This window comes from Pogona vitticeps, chromosome 6 (genome assembly GCF_051106095.1).
Source record: "Pogona vitticeps strain Pit_001003342236 chromosome 6, PviZW2.1, whole genome shotgun sequence".
NCBI lineage: Eukaryota > Metazoa > Chordata > Lepidosauria > Squamata > Agamidae > Pogona > Pogona vitticeps.
In genome coordinates, this window is record NC_135788.1 from 43044437 (window position 1) to 43060914 (window position 16478).

A 16478-nucleotide genomic window follows, 5' to 3' on the forward strand; every position below is an offset into this window, starting at 1 on the left:
ACTAATAAATAAAATTCAGTACATTGGTCAGACAAAGGCCTGGTTCAGACCTCTTGCTGAACAGTGGTTTAGAACTGTGGAAGAGAAAGGTCTAATGTGTCCAGGGTTCACATGCTCTGCCCTCTCATCTTGTTTTACACATGGAGGTGGGGGACTATATTGTATGATAAAACAGAAGGTGAACACATTGGGAACTTCTGCTTCTTAGTTTTCATAAATCATAGTATTCTTATTGAATTCTGAAAACTGTAGTTTATTATTTGTATTAAATAGAAGTTAGTGAGTTGCTGAACAAAATTAGTGTGAAGGAATTTCCATTACTTGTTAATAGAAGTCATTCATCTTATTGTAACAGAACCCTTGGCATTTAAACAGTCATGTTCTTGATGTAAAATTAAGTCCCAATCCATGAAAATAAACACCAGCAGAGGGACAATTCTGGAGTCAGATAAGACTGGTATAAAATTGTCTTAGAAATAGCTTGTGCCACCCACCGTATTTTTGTGTGTATAAAACAACACTTTTTCCTAAAATGATTAAAGGAAAAATTGAGGGTTGTTTTATACTTGGAAGTAAGGAGAGGGGAGGGATCAAAGTGTTTTGATTCCTGTTTCCCCCTCCACATTTTGCAAAGAAAATGGAGGAAGAAAGTGATTCCTACTTTCCCCGTACATTTTCGTTGCAAAAAGCAGCTTTCCCCCTCCAGGTTCTGCAAATAAAATGGAGGGGAAAAGCGATTTCTGCTTTTCCCCTACATTTTGATTGCAAAAAGCAGCTTTCCCCCTCCAGGTTTTGCAAAGAAAATCGAGGGGGAAAGCGATTCCTACTTTTCCCCTACATTTTCATTGCAAAACGTTTGTAGGGGGAAAGCAGAAATCACTTTCCCCCTGCATTTTCTTTGCAAAACCTGGAGAGGGAAAGCTGCATTTTACAACAAAAATGTAGGGAGAAAGCAGGAACTTCCCCCTCCACTTTCTTGCAAATAAAGAAATTTTGATTTAGTAAAGGGGGGACGTTTTTATACACGAGGGCATCTTATACAAGGAAAAAAATGGTACTTTTCATTTGCCATAAAGAAATCTTACTTTGATGGTGATGGAGAAGGCTTTAGCTGAATTCTCTCGCTTTTATTCAAACCTGGATTGCTGCAACATGTTGTGGGACATATGTGGTTGTCTCTCAATAGCAGCCCTCAGATTTTATGTGAAAGGGAACATGTAATGTGACAGCACTTTATTGGCTGAAGCATGGGAGAATTGAATGTGACATGGTAAAATCTAGTCCTATTCAGATATAATTGTATCCCACATCATCAAAATAGAAAGGAGTGCCTAATCCCAATTTGATCTGTGGTTGCTTTCTCTGCATGACCAGTGACTGTTCTGAAGAAGAGATTTCCCTGCTTGTGGGTGAACTCTGTATGTGAGCAAGTGATTCTAACTGTGTTGACAGTACTGGGTACAGTAATGCCTGAATAAGGCTCATGTGTTCCCTTTCACTACATGTCAAGAGACTAGAGAAGTTGGCTAGTGCTATTTTTGGTGGCATCCCTGTGTTTCCTATATTGATGTATCTATCTCATTTTGAATACACTTTGTTTGTGGAGGAATTATTGTCATATTTGGTTTATTTACCTAGTAAGTACATGGACTGAATGGATTATTTGCGGAAACAGTCTGCTCCAATTTTTGTGTAGTGTCACTGACAGAGGCATCTCAGCATGAAAGATGATATGCTCTTTGATGCTACTATATGGTAGTACAGCCATAAATCAAAATAATGTGCTTCCTGCTTGTGGAACAACAAATGGCATGCTTTCCTTGGCTTGAAACTAGTTCTTTTTATTGCTATGATGCTTGGGCCTAAATTCTATTCCTGATTCCAACGGGAGTCAACTAGTTGAACTGTTAAATTGTGAGACAGCTCTTAGGTAATTTCCATGGATTCACAGGGTACACTCTCGTGTGGAATGCTGGTAGGTTTCTTGTGAAAGTCAACAAATTAAGAGACTGGTCAGGGTTGGCCCATGAAATTTCACATTTTAGCAGTAGACATGGCAAAACTGAAAGTAGATGGGGTTCTCACACTCTCTCAAACATCTCTCATCCACATAAAACTCATTTACCTACCCATACTTCAATCCTTTCTCACTTTCTCACATTCTCTTCTACACATATTACATATACATGCTCACTCTCTACTACACCACTTTTTTTATAGCTAAAGTGAAACTGATGACCCACTGATGTGGCTGTAAGGCTGTTGCATTGCTTTACCTGACGTGGTGAGAAAATTTCTGAAATAATAGGCGTTTGAAGAAATAATTGTATTCCTCTCTTACAACAGTTACATCTCTGTTCCAGAAACATATAAAGTTTCATTTTTTATCAGTATGCTTAAACTTCTGTAATACTCCTTACTTATTCTTTTTTTTTTTTTTTTGCAGGGAGTACGAAGTCCTTACTTACACTGTCAAAATGTGCCTTAACAAAGGGTGTTTGTTTTTCTGTTGAAATTCCTTCCTTATTGCAGGAGCTGCACTTCCATACCTGTTTCCTAATCACAGTTGTTTATAGTACCTCCAAAAAAGATCTAACCTTTGACGTCAATAGGAAGTTGACACAGCTATATTCTGAAAATATGGTCTCCTGTTTACCACTGCATTTATTAGTGAATACTAGAGATGAGGTAAACTAAAACAGATATGAAAAACTTGAATAAAATTAGTGTACACATGCTTGTTTCAGGGAGATGTGGCTAAAGTCTTTTGTCACATCTTAATAATACTTTAATATTCCTTCAGTAAAATGCGCGAACAATGTTTTTAGATGTATACTAAGTTACTAGTACCTTTCTTCTGGTGTTTGTCTACCACACCAACATGCCAGAAATGTAGTTACCTGAAAGGTACATCCTCTACTTCAGATCTTTTATTTACTCTTTTGGAATTACCTATCTCCCTTTTGAGGACTGAAAGACCATATTCACTATAAACAAACCAGCAAACTAATATTTCAAATATAAATATTAAAAATGTAACACACACCTTGATTTTGGTTTAAGAGTCTCCAGTTTTAACTTTACATATATTTTTAATGGACATGAAACACCATAGGGGCTTTTTAATATATAACTGAAAGGCAGTACAGTATAGAAAATGCCTTTAGAAAGAGATGATCTATCTATATCTATCTATCTATCTATCTATCTATCTATCTATCTATCTATCTATCTATCTATCTATCTATCTATCTATCTATCTTACTGTATGTCTGTCAAATCTCTGGGTACCAACAGTACAGTCAGTGTAATGTGTACTACTTTAGCAAAATTCCTGACATACTCCTTCATGGAATACTCATATGTAAGCTTGAGAAATGGGAAGGAGTTCTTAATACAGGTATATGTTTGTTGTGATTATTACACTGAAAAGTAATAGTGAATTGAATGAACTATCACGTAGGGTTCCTTGGAGGTCAATCTTAGATTCTCCTCAGTGTCTTCATTATGGGTTTGTATGAAGGCAATGACAAATCATCACTAATCTGAAAGTACTTTAAGAGCAAAATGATCTAATAAAATGGGAAGGATGAGGAATCATTTTAATAACCATTGCTGCCTACAGGTCATATCCCCTTAACAAAGAATGGTATGCCTTCTTGGCACTGTGACTTAATTGGAAAGAGTGCTTTCTTATGCTGAATGTTAGTGTAAGGATGATCTCTTGTCCTCAGAGATCTGTTTTGCAATATATGCTAGCTCAGTAAGGTTTCTGTTAAACTTCAGCTCAGTGACAACAGTTGGAACTTTTTGAACCTTTCTAACTAGAATTTTCTCTAAATCACTGAGCAAGTCATTATTAGGAATAATTGCAATTTTGTAAAAGGAGCTAAAGTTGAGAATACAAAAAGACTAATCACTGATGTAATACTCCAAAACCTCAGCTCTAAAAACATTTACTGGGGAATAAATCCAAGTAGACACTGTGAGATTTATATTCGATTAAACATGCATAGAATTAACTTGCATGTTGGAAAGACATTGGCTGAAATCCAGTAATAAGTTGCAAGTAGAGAAGCTTCCTTGAATTAGCAGAGATTTGGTGAGTGAACTCCTCTGTAAGTTCTGTTGATTCATTGGGCTTACTCTAGTTATGACTTAGGGTGTGACTACGTAGCAAGGGAAATGTGCATTTACTTCCATTCTCTTGCTGTGAACTCAGACTGGGGAATTTGTTATTTTATACATGGCCACACATTTTTTTCAGGATGAGCATTGGCACTGCAGGTCATTTGAAGTGCCTTTAGAAGGCAGAGTTCAAAGGAATTGCCTTAAAAGGGGCTTCCCTTTGACCATTTCCTCATTTTTTTCTTGCTGACAAGAGAGCTTGTTAAAATGTAAAACAAATAAACAAACCATGTCCACCCAGGAGAAGCTATAAAAATTGTTTTGGGAGAGAGACTGTGCAGAGAGAGGTGAGTGCTGGCGCTCTCTCTCTCTCTCTCTCTCTCTCTCTCTCTCTCTCTCTCTCTCTCTGTGCATGTGTGCACATGTGCCCATGTATGTATGCATGCATGTATGTGTACTGGCTTCTCTCTCTCTCTCTCTCTCTGTGCATGTGTGCACATGTGCCCATGTATGTATGCATGCATGTATGTGTACTGGCTTCATCCTCCCTCAGGGAGGAAGAGATGAGGGGAAAGGTGCTTTGCCAAAGCACAATTTACTCCATGTGTGAGTGTGTTCAGCTGTCAGTTAAAGTGATTACATGCGCTGAATCAAAGAGAAAGGATTCAGCCTTTTAAAAAGTAGAATGTCCCAGGTGGGGAGGAAAAACTACAGATTGAGTTTGTGGAAGTCTGGGCTGTTTCGCATTTCCTGTGTAGATGATACACTACTTTTATTTTCTATATAATATCATGTTATAAGACTGTTACAGTCAGACTGTAGTTGTATTTCTAGATGGATATTCAAGAATGTACAGGAATTCAACCGTAGCATATTTAGGAGGCAAATGAATGAGAGTCATCTCTAGTTCAGATCATGTGTTTAAGTAAGTCTAGGAATGCAGACTTTTATGCCAGGAATGCTAGTCAGCTTTCAGCTGCAGATTTAAATGAGAACTAAAAACAGTAGCAGATCTGACCTATTTTATCATGTTGCTAAAGAACCTGTTATTATAATTAAAGATACGCTAGCCACAACATGCCAAATACTCCTTGGTAGCAGAAAATACCTGCTGTTCTTGGGTTATTATCAGGGGAGGAAAGCCATCCTTCTTTAACAATGTAGTGAAACCTTTGGCAGTTCTTTTCATCTTTTATTTATTTGTTTTTCCCCCCAAAAAGTAAGTTGCAAAAGAATAGCACGTAATTGAACAAGTTCTGCAAACCTTCTGTATTAACATTTGCATGTTTCTGCCAAAGGTCTGGTACATTTAGTATATTACTTGGAAGTTACTGGTAGAATCAGAAAGTTACAGTGTTTCACAGAAATTAGGAAGGTACTCTATCAGAATATTCTCTTGGTTAATATCTATAGATATGATATCCATACAGTGTTTATTAGTTTTATCTATTTGTCAGTCTCTGACTGTACATCAAGATATACATGTATATCTACCCACCAAGTGTGTTAAATAATTCAGGGAGGATTTTAATGCAAAAATGTATTACTGGGGTTAACATCTCCACTGTGTGGTCCTGATTCAGATCAGTTGTTTTCCCTCCAGAACCATTTATTCCTGCACTGCCCAAAACTAGCCAAAGCTATGGATAATATTTTAAAAAAAGCAAATCACATGATTCTGAGACTCAGCATCACTTTGGCAGTTTGGTTAGGGATGAGGAACTGGATGTTCAACACTTACAAATCAGATTGATATTGCAGACCGTTAGCTGTATAGGTACATAATAAAAGGCATTTGATTGGATCCGGATTTAGTCAGATGTGGAATGCACTCATGGTTGAAATCAGTGAGATGTAACTTTTATATTACTAGAGCACTATTCCAGTTTTACATATCTGGGTAGATAAAACATTTTATAGCCATACCTGTTCCATTGTCATTTGTGTCTGAAGATAAGTGGAGGAGCAGGAACTATGATTTCCAGAATTTTTATTCATATGGAGAATCTTCATTTGAGCTGGAACTTCTTCAGTTCAGGAAACTGAAAATGGGAGCAGGGTGGGGCTAGGCACTAACCTCTTTGGGAGTTGGATTCACCCAAATATGTAATTCCCGAATGGAGCTTAACTTAAGTTCCATTGAGCTCAGTGTGTCTAACTCTAGATATGACAAGACTTAGATCCAATACTATATTTCTGTGGGCTGGCAGATTGAAGGCTTGCTTCTTGTTAACTGTATTGAAGAAACTGTTTGGCCAGCTTTGAAAACTCTATCCTTCCCATTTTTGCCTTAAAAGAAAACTCCGCACTCATTTTGTATGTGATTTTCGTGAGCCCCAGTGATCTTGTTTCACCTGAAATATTTTTAAAAATGGATTCTCGAACTTCAGTCATGGAGAAGTTTGGTTTGGGGAAAATTTTGCTTCAGAGAGCAAAGCTTATGGAGACATTGCATGTTCCTCAGCTAGCTTGCAATTACTGTACTTAATCATGGTTCAGAGGCAGCTAGCATTACATCTTTGCCAGCTCCTTCTGCCTAAATGTTTGATGTAGTCTTGCCAGTTGACAAACGTATTAAATTGCAGTTACATCTTTTCCATTGAATCTGCTTTTCTGTTTAGCTCTTGTATTCATTACCAAAGAGTGGACAATAGATTGCTAGTATTGCTGTAACTGTCTTCAATCATGAGCCCCCCTCCCTCAATACAATATACTTTTGGTGACGGGGTTTTCCCTCTTTGATTGCCTAAAGGAGCTTTTTCCATGAGCTAATTTAGTTGTCAGTCTAAACCTAGTGAAAGGATAGTGAGATGGATCATTAGCCTGTAGCATTTCTAAGCTGATACATGGTGTGTTCTTACAGGCATTTTTTGAAAGAAAATAAACTCTTGCATTTTATTCTGCAGACTTCATTAGAAACATTTTTACAGTATGACTTGCTGGTGCTTTTGGACTTCCCATTTTCTAAAAATTGTATTTAGATATCAGATCAATAAAGAAACAAATAGACTATTACATTCCCCGATGGATCCCTTTGAGAGAAGAGATGGATGCTTCTGAAATGTAATATTCTTGCTTTTGGAGTTCATTAACATGGTAGATCTGTTCAGCTGAAATCCGTAGATTAGTTGGATGAAAACAAAATAATAAAGAAAAGGGTACCTTAGTGTAATATATGCATAGCTATCTGCCTTGAGGAACGTTGTGTTCTGTTGAGTCTGTCTGCTTAGACAATTGCAAAAGAGATTTATCTTAGGGCTGTTCCAGATGACGGAAAATCTCCACTCAGGTTTCCATTGATTGTTGTGAAACTGGACTTACTGTGATTTGTGTCCAAAGCTCAGTTTGAAAAGTTTCTTCTCGTGAATTACTGTTGCTTGCTATATTTTTGGTATTCATTGAAAAATATGGGGGGGGGGAAGCCATTTCCTTACTAAAGCTTCTTTTCAGATTTTTTTAAATAGAGTTAAATGATGCCTTAACTGAAAGCTTCCAACTGGGAAGCTGTGACTAGGAGATGGACTTGCATTTGAAAGTGTGGCAGCGCTAAATTCAACCCCCTGAAATGAAGTGAGTTGAAAAATAAACCATGCCTCAGGAAAGGACAAAAAAGCCTAGGAAGTCATGGATTTTCTCAGTGGATTTGCCAACCCACTGCAAGGCCTTCTCACTAGCTAGATGGCATGTTCTTCGCTCAGACGTTGTACCAGTGGGAAGTATAAAAACATCCCTGCAGACCTCCTTGCAGAAAATGATGCTTAGAAGTTAAAATCTGCTGTGCGGTTGAGAAGGAGAGATGACAAGCCTTGGTTTTATTATTAAAACTCCTGTTTGGGGCATGAGGCATTGACAGTGGTACTAGGCTTAGCTTGGCTTTGCTGTCTGTCTTCTTTCTGCTAATGGGCAGTAGCAGAGGGAGAACCACGACTCACTCAACCCTTGTATCATTTTTACTTTCCTTATTCTGGATTACAGATGGACTTAAATGGTTTCATGTGACTGTTTTATGCACACACATGCATTTTCAGATGAGGTAAGATGTGGTTTACTTGCTATAAACTACATAGGTTTTGATGGGAAGACATAAAATTACTTCTTTAAAACTATTACTTTCAGAATCTCCCAGCCAGCATGGACCCTTGCCATATTGGCAGGTAGATTCTGAGCCTTGTAATCTTAAAAAAGTGATTCTTCAAAAGCTGTATAGTTCCATCAAAACCTATGTAGCTTGTAGCATGCTGAGACTTTTAATCTCAAACAGTAATTTTTTCATGTTTCAAAAATACAAATTGAAGAATTTGTCTGCAAATTAGGTGGAAGTTAATCAGTGCTGCGTTTCAATCATTCAGACATATCAGCAGTACAGTATCAGCAGAACAGAATTTATATGATTTTAGTGATTGCTGTTGTAATCTTTTAGCAGATAATTGTTACAAACTAAGCAGCCAGTGGGTATGTTTCTCTGTGTTAAAATGAGTAATATAGGGGTTTTTAGGAGCCCCCTCCCCAGTGAGAAGTTTATAGATAAACTACAGTGGTGCCTCACAAGACAAATGTGATTCGTTCTGTGAGTAGCGCTGTCTTGCAAAAAAATTGTCTTGTGAAAAGCGGTTTATGGGAACCTCGCAAGATGAACACATTTTTTTCGTCTTGCAAAGCATCGGTCTTGGAAAAAAAAGGCATGCGAAGCATGGCCATAGAAGAAGCTGTCTTGCGATGCACCATAGCGATCGCAAAAGCCATTCGTATTGCGGGTTTTTCGTCCCGCGAGGCATTCTCTTGCAAGACACCACTGTATTTTGTTAACAATTATGTAATCTTAAATCATTTCCAAAGTACTGTACAGAATGAGGAAAGGAAACAAGACTAGGTGGATAGGACTGTTCAATGGATATTCAGTTGTCTTATTCCCATGAACTACTTATTCTTCACATTAAAGTATTGAGGATTAGTTTCTTGAAATACATTTAGTTAGCACTGTGAAGAAAAGGAATGATTGATGAGGTCATGCTGAAAACTGAGAGCAACAATATACCTTTCCCTGGGGTTAAATACATACTGAAAATGCTTCTTATCCACATGTGGGAAAGGAAGGAAAGATCATTTACACAGTTTCTGTGTAAAACCTAATTTCATTTAATAAAAATGGGCTAAGCTGTGTTTAGTAGTCTCTGGTGCACTTGTGTTAATTATTTTATTTTGTTTGTTTGTTTGTTTATTTATTTAACTTATATGCCATCCACTCTGCCCAAAGGTCTCCGGGCACCTTACAACAAATAAAATACAATTAAAAAAGATAAAGCAATTAAAATACAATTAAAATATATACTCTAAAAATTGCCATCAGGACCCACAGTTCATATTATTTCAATTAAAAGCCTTCTGGAACAGGAACATTTTGACCTGGTGCCGAAATGTCATCAGCGTCGGCACCAGACGAATCTCTATTGGGATCGCATTCCATAGTCTGGGGGCAGCTGCCAAAAAGGCCTTTTGTCTACAAGCCATCTCTCTTATATCCTTGAGGAACGGCTCTTTCAAAAGGGCCCCCTGGCTGGATCTTAACTGCCGAGTAGGTTCATATGGAAGGAGGTGGTCCTTCAGGTATCTAGGGCCCAAACCGTTTAGGGCTTTATATGTCAAAACAAGCACTTTGAATTGGGCCCGGGCAGCAACTGGTAGCCAATGTAATTTAAATAGAATTGGCCTGATGTGTTTCCTAGCGGCCCCACCACTCACCAGCTGCGCAGCTCAGTTCTGGACCAGTTGCAGTCACCAGACCGTCTTCAAAGCCAGCCCCACATAGAGTGTATTGCAGTAATCTATACGAGATGTTACCAGTGTGTGTATAACTGTCATGAGACTGCACTCGTCCAGGTAGGGGCGTAGCTGGTATAATTTCCGCAGCTGAAGGAAGGGGGGCAGTTGGTTGCTTTTTTGAGTGTTTTTTCAATTTCTGATGGGTCCTGTGGGGTTTGTTTGTTTTTTGGTGCCCCCCCATTTCCGATGGGTCTTGAGGGGTTTGGTTGCTTTTGGGTTTTTTCCCCCATTTCTGATGGGTCTTGGTGGGTTTGGTTGCTTTTGGGGATTTTTTCCCCATTTCCGATGGGTCCTTCATGCTTCCCTTGCTTTTTCCTTTCTTTTCTTTGCATTTCAACCTGCCCCCTTTGTTCTCTGTGCATTTCCGATCTGCTCTGTTTGTTTTCTGTGTATTCCCAATGGGTCTTGCACGCTTGATTGCTTTTCTCCCCTCCCCCCTTCAGCTGGAAGGGATTAATCGCGTTTGCCAATGAGTCTTGCAGTGATTTTTTGGGGTGATTTATTTATTTGGCCAGAACGGATTAATTGCATTTCAATGCATTCCTATGGGAAATGGTGCTTTGACTTATGACTATTTTGAGTTACGTCCATCTTCTGGAACAGATTATGGTCATAAGTCGAGGCACCACTGTACTTGGGAGTAAGCCCCATGAAATTCAGGTGAGCTTACTTCCGTATTGCTATGCAAAGCATGTTCTGTTAGGAGCCTAATGCTATATTATACTTAATCATGGGATAACATGAATCACTCACTGAAATCCTAATTAGCAGCCATGCTTTTGTGATTTGCCATTACACAAATGGTAACTTTAACAGTGCCAAGGATGCTATTCAGAAAACACTTCTCCAGCTGCATTGTGCAATGGTCATGTTGAGAACTGTGTGGCTGATTGTGCAACTGAATTACGCAATCCTTGTTGTCTGGGCATAACATTTAGCAAATTTACCAAGGCATCACACAAATACAAACAAGATTCTAGCCACTTTGTTACAAAATTCTTAATTAAGTTGTTATGCTTCTCTCTCTCTTTTGGGGGAAAGATGGTAGTGCAGTGTTTGATCCATCAAAGAGCAAGCCTTTGTTGTTTGTTTTTATTTGCAAAATATCTTTCTGTGTCCACAGAAACTGGAAATAGCATCTCCCTTTTAATTTTTATGTACTGTAACAATAAGAATTGGACTAAACTGCAATGCATTTTTGTTGCTTGAAGTGAAAGAGTGTTGAAGGTTACTGGGTAGAATTCAGCTTGTAGTGAACATGCATGTGTTTGCATATAAAAGGGATGTGTATCCTTATTTAGTTTCTTAGACTGTCCTTAGCTGTTCTGTTCTATTCTGACCTTGCTTTAACCTATACAGTGGGGTCTTGACTTAAGAACGGCTCGAGTTAAGAACATTTTGACTTAAGAACCACTCTCATAGGAAAATATTGACTTGACTTACATACTTAAATTTGAGTTAAGAACTGGAAAAAAACCACGTGGGAGGCATGGAAAGTGCAAAATTTGAACTTTCAGTTAACTGTTGGCCAGTGAAAAGGGTGCCTGTCTGCTTCCTCACTCCTCCCAGCGTTTAGAGAGTGGATTGGGAGACAGTCTTCAGACTGCCTGGTACTGTACTGCCTGGACTGTATTTTCCCTGCCTTCCCTGAACCTTTCTTGACCTAAGAAAAAAAGAAACAAAATATCCCCCTCTAGTGGTTGAAGGCGGAATAGCAGCTTCCCATTAGTTTCTATGGACGGAAAAGAGCAGATACGGATCAAATGGTTTTCAATGCATTCCTATGGGAAATGCAGATTTGACCTGCAAACTTTTTGACTTGAGAACCGCCTTCCAATACGGATTAAGTTCTCAAGTCAAGACCCCACTGTACTGATATCCATAGGGTACCTGATGTAAGTTCTTCCTCTTTCTCATATCCTTTTTCAATACTTTGTTGGAGAGGGAGCATCTTGTGATTGTTCCTGAGAGGCAGTTATTTCTCCCTGCATCTCCTCCTTAATCAGACAGAAATGTAGTATTTGTATTGCCCTGTTCCTCCTTGTCCCTTCTGTGCGGGAGGGTCACTTTGCAGTAAAAGTTCACATCTTAGTTGTTGTCTGTCATTAAAAGTGCTGCACTGCTTCAGCTAAAAAATCTCTCTTGTGCTTTTTCGCCATGGAGATTCCATGACTGCCACCCTTTGCCTGAAGCAGATGCCTGTGGTTCAATTTCCACTCATCACTTCACTTACATGTCTGACTCGGTTCTCAACATGCATGCACAAAGGCAGGGAGACTTTCTGATTTTGGCTTGGCTGCTTCAGATGTCCCTTCTGTATTTTCATTAATTTGCCTCATGTCTGCCTGTTAGTCAGATCCTTCAAATGGGAGCAAACCAGAAAGAAGGAGTAAAGGAGGGAGGGAAAGCAGATTTGTTTAGTATATTTCTGTGTACTTGCTGGATGGTTTATAGTGGTACAAAAAAATAAACCAAGGGTTTTCAGAGGGACTGCACTTTAAGGGAACTGGTGAAAACAAATCAGTACAAAGCAAGATAAAGGAACATTATCTGGATGTAAGGGAATATTCTTAAGGGGAACAAAAGCTTTATCTGGACGTGCACTCATCTTCCCTATCTCAATGCAAATGCCTAGTAAATGAGCCTTCATATTTTCTTAAGACATCAGGACATGATTGCTTTTCAAGGATAAAGTATGCTGTTTTGACCATTCTGCTATTTGGGGCTGATTCTGCTGGCTAACCTAGCTGAAGCACAAGAAGTGGCCATTCATGTTGAGTGGAGCTTACTCTCAGAAATGTGTACATAGAATCACAGCTGAAACCACATTGAGGATATAAATTAATTTTGTAGCCTTCAAATCTGTACCTGTTTATCTGAACATAAGGGTTTGGGTGATGAAGATGCATAGGATTGCAGTGTTGGACACACTGCAAAATTTTGTCTTGCACCTTCAGTGCTGATCTTTGACTGTAATAAAGTCTAATCTGATTTCTCCCATGCTGTTTTTACAAAGCCCTTGCCATGTGAATTAACAGAGAAATTGTTTATTATTTATTTAATTTATATACCGCCCCATTAGTGTGGCACAAGGTTCCCTCCAAGACATGTGCCTGCATGCGCATGTGTGAGTCCACCTCCCTCCACGGAGCTTACCTCCTCCTCCATGCAGAGATTGTTTTCAGCCTCTTGTTTCAGTTGTGACAGAACCCTGTTGGGGGGTGGAATCGCATGCAGATGCAGGGGCAGACCTGCGTGCGAGAGAGGTGTAGCCCCACCCAGCTTGCCGGAAAATTATTATTAGAGGATATATTGGTGTGTTATATTAATTATATACTTATTCTGGGAAGTATATGGCATCAAATAAAATAAAACACAAACAGAAATAAAAAGTCTTAAATAAAACAGGTCAAACGATCAGGGACAGTACTGTATATTACAAGAGGCATAATTTCCAAATAAAAGGTGGAGCAGGAGGCATAAGAATCAAGCAGGGTTACATGGAAAGGCCTCTCTGAAAAGCAGCATTTTCGGTAGCCTCGTGGCGCAGTGGTTAAACCGCTGTACTGCAGCTAAAACTGTGCTCACGACCTGGGGTTCAAATCCCAGGTAGCCAGCTCAAGGTTGACTCAGCCTTCTATCCTTCCGAGGTCGGTAAAATGAGTACCCAGCTCGCTGGGGGGGGGGGGGCAATGTGTAGCCTGCATAATTAAATTGTAAACTGCCCAGAGAGTGCTTGAAGCGCTATGGGGCGGTATATAAGCATCACGCTTTGCTTTTTTTATTTTTTATTGGGCGGGAAGGTGCCAGGCGCAGCTCAACCTGCAGTTGATTCCAAAGTATTGATGCCACTGTGGAGAAGCCCTGGCTTCTTGTAGATGATGCCCTGAGAGGATCTGGTGGCATGGGCAGATTCCCTTGGGAAAAGGCACTCTGACAAGTAACATAATCCCAAACTGTGAAGGGCTTTATAAGTAAGCATCACAACCTTGAACCTGACTTGGGAAAAAGCAGGAGAGACACCAGTGAGCCAGGGTTGGGGAGATGTGGTCAGACTTGCTCACACCTGTCAGCAGTTTGACAGCATTCAGGACCTACCTATAGTCAGCCTCAAGGGGAGCCTCATGTAGAGAGCATGACCGCAGTCAATCAGGGAGATAACCAGTGCCAGCGCCAGTGCCCTGAATAACACTTCACCAATCAAAAACGGATTTCTAGAAACAGCTTAACTATTCAACCGAGGGCTTGTGAAATTAGGTTCACTGTTAATCCATATTTAGAGAACTAAATAATTGGTCCTCATTTCAGAGATGCTGAACTCTTGCAGTTCGTATTGATTTGAAATAGTTGTAGAGTTCTTAAAGTTTGACATTTTACCTTTAAGTGACAGCTAGTCAGTGGAAACAGATTAAAATAAAGACTTCCTGGCTATTGAGGAAGCATCGTGCTCATTTGACCTTTGCTGAAGGGGGAAAAACCCATGGAAGGACATTCTGCTATTTTAAAACAACAACAACAACAACAACAACACACAGTAACAGAATAACTTGTGGTGTCCAGGCGTCATTGATTTTTGTAAAGGACAAGAACATTAGTAGTAACAAGTGACATGTGAGCTCTTTTGTGAGGTTATGAATGCTATTAAAGTGACCTGCTTTTAAGTAGTTTCCTTATCTGCTGTGCTGCATATTAGTTCTCTTGGGTAGACAAGAAGTTGGGGCGGGGGAGAAATGTAATGTTGAAACGGCAACCTTGTGCTAACAGATGTGAACATCTCATTTAAAGAATCTCTCTCTCTCTCTCTCTCTCTCTCTCTCTCTCTCTCTCTCTCTCTCTCTCTCTCTCTCTCTCTCTCTCTGTCTCTGTCTCTCTGTGTGTGTACATGTGCGTTCATGCCTGTGTGTCTCCTACAGTGCATCTTGGTGTATGTCAGATTATTCCCTAGATGTCCACCCCAATACAGTGGATCTCTTTTTACAGTTATGGAGAAGAAGGTTTCTAGTTCCAGGTTGGTTCTCCATCACAGCTCTCGCCATTGTGGAAAACTTCTTGCTGCTTCATTGCTGAGAATGGCCAAAAAACCCAAACACACCAAAAAAGCCTTTACTTGTTTTTCATTTATTACATAGATTTATGCCCAACATTCCCTCTAATGAAAGGCAGAATAGATGCCTTTCCTTCCTCTTCATCTTCAGAACAACCCTGTAAGGTAGGTTAGGCGGAGAAGGGATAAGATCTACCTGTGTCACTCGTGCAAGCCAGGAGGTGAGGCTGAGGAGCCTAACGCCGAGGGAGGCCTGGAAGGAAAAGACAAGAAACCGGGCGGTGGCTCCTCGCCTCTGGAACAACTTACCTCCTGAGATTCGCGGGGCTCCCTCGCTGGGTACCTTTAAGAAGCAATTAAAAACTTGGATGTTTCGGCAGGCCTTCCCATCACATAACTCATGACCTCTTTCTTTCCCCCTTACTGTTCTATGTTTTGTGTTTGCCCCCCCCCCAGTCCCGGAATAAAGACGCGAGACAGTGATATGGATTAAATACGGGCCACACTTTATTAATTTATTTATTTATTTATTTATTTATTTATTTATTGTATTTATACCCCGCCTATCTAGTCATTTCGACCACTCTAGGCGGCTTACAACATAAGGATAACAAGTTCTTAAAAAATTTATAACAATTAATTAATTAAATGATTCTATAAGATGGGAAAAATAAAAATAAATCAAATAAAGAGGGGGGGAAAGGCAGCTTCAGTAAACAACATTTCTCCCATAGTAAAGTATACAATAAGAAGTTGCATTTGTGAACCCTGGAGGAAATGTTCAAATCACATCAATCAATATCTTCAAACATTATCAAAAGAGGGGGCCTGCTGTAGTGCGGAAACAGGATAAGGCGGGGGTATCCAAATACCCCCTGATCCGCCATTGGGCGAGTCCCCGGCCCCAGGTTCCAGCGGTCTACCAGACAGATATATGTAATGTAAATATCCACTGTTGCCCCTGGCTCAGCCTGTCATCTCTGCCTTTATCCACCTGTGCTATGCTTCCTTCTCACCAACCACAAGCCATTGCTTCACAAAACACTCTCACACAAGGGCAAGCTTGTGGTCTCTCACGTACTGCTCCGAAGTTAATGTAGCCTTGTGCCCCTTAGCTTGTAGCAGGGATGTGCTGAACATGCTTTTGTTTGTCATCATGAGATGTGCAATGACAATTACGCTGTGATGGCTTTTGATTAGTTATTAGTAATGGGAAAACTGGGCCTTAATTTCAGATGTTCTTATTCTCAGAATTCTTACAAATTCAAAGGGAATTCTGGTTTCAGGGCTGAATGAAGTATAAGGACAATTTTATGTGTGAGTCTCATGAGAGCTATTCCTTCTCCAGGTATGTAAATTTTGCTCTGTTTAAATGAAAAATAATTTAGAGGCCCTTAAAACAGGAGAAAAGTGATTCGGCTCTATACATCTATTTTGTACTTAATATCTGTAATTGTGTTCTATTATTGATTTTTTTAAAAAGGGA

General features: G+C 39.6%; 1 protein-coding gene across 7 annotated transcripts in view; it reads left to right on the forward strand.

Annotated features, from left to right (window-relative positions):
- RARB (retinoic acid receptor beta) overlaps positions 1-16478 on the forward strand; it is a 444828-nt gene that overhangs the window by 111469 nt on the left and 316881 nt on the right. The window contains exon 1 of one of the 7 annotated variants that reach the window (XM_078377297.1): positions 91-2284. The exons of the other annotated variants lie outside the window; for them this stretch is intronic. The gene's annotated coding sequence lies outside the window, so the exon portion shown is untranslated. Of the gene's footprint in view, positions 1-90; positions 2285-16478 lie in introns of those variants that run through there. 7 annotated transcript variants of the gene reach the window in all.